We start from the raw sequence: 1,255 nt of genomic DNA on the forward strand, positions 1-1,255 counted from the left end.
CCAAATGTAGAGGGGAAAAGAAGAGCGTCTATGATATGATAGTCATTAAGCTTCACCAACATCCTATGTCACATGGACCATGTTGTCTCATTCTTCCTAGCTTTGCGCTTCAGGCCTACAACCTTTTTCCTGAAAGGAACAGCATTAAGAATAACAGAATCACTTTAGTCTGTTCTCATCTTAATTGTCACAATATACTACTATTTCTTCTACCTAGTTGAAAGCTGGTGCTGATTAAAAACAAAAGAAATTACTATGCTTATTTCTATAAAAATTCACGTAGAAACATCATTTATATGAAGTGTTTTTAAGATAAAACATATTTGGGTATCTTCCCTGGGTTCCACAATGTTTATCCTGAGTTGAGATTTAATAGAATAGTGAAAGTCCTATCAAAATCACTATTCAATCAGCTCACTTATTTCAGGACTTATTTCATTAGTCCTGTACTTGCTACAGTGTAGACTTTGTCCCAAATGTACTGGCCAAATATTGTGTTCAGTGTTTTTGTGTAAATGTTGTTTATAGTATTAACTTACTAAAAGATTAACATCATGATTTTATTATTTTTACTCAAAACAACAACAACCAGGAATTGGTGAAATTCATCTGCTAAATAGCATGTGCTGTCTTTTCACATTTCCTTATAAAAGTGAACTTAAAAATACAATGACTTCTCAAATATCAAACATCCGTCTTCTGCCAACATGAGATTTCCAGAACGGCGCTCAGATCTCAACAGTGAACAAAGAGGGCTTCAGGGAGTCACAAAGGCTTTACCTACATGTATGCGCTTGATCTCTATTCAACGAAAATCATTTTTTTAGAATATACGATATGATGAAACAAAGAAAACTCAAATTCTTGCCCCTCCAAGAAGCAGTAAATTCAAAGATAAATTATAGAGATAAGCATAGTAACAAAGTAATTACAATATCACAAGAAAAAGTTAAGGCAAAAATCAAAGTGTACACAGAGAGAATATGATGGGATGCTAGCTGAGATGACTCTGGTCATCTCAAGATATCAAATTATTTTTTAGTGCTTTCTGATTGAATTAGTAGCAAAATATAACATGCTTATTCTAACTTTATCCAAAATATTTTATACTTTAAAGAATTGCTTTGATGCTTGAGGGAGAATTCTTAGATATGAAGAAAGCTTGATGGCCTGCACCATTGCTTCCCCAAATGCAAGATGCCTGCAAAACATTTAGCGATTTTATGAACATGTGTGTCTTTATTCATAGGCCTGG

The sequence above is a fragment of the Echinops telfairi genome, unplaced genomic scaffold (assembly GCF_000313985.2).
Source record: "Echinops telfairi isolate 266 unplaced genomic scaffold, ASM31398v2 ScPeMD7_70;HRSCAF=299, whole genome shotgun sequence".
Classification (NCBI taxonomy): domain Eukaryota; kingdom Metazoa; phylum Chordata; class Mammalia; order Afrosoricida; family Tenrecidae; genus Echinops; species Echinops telfairi.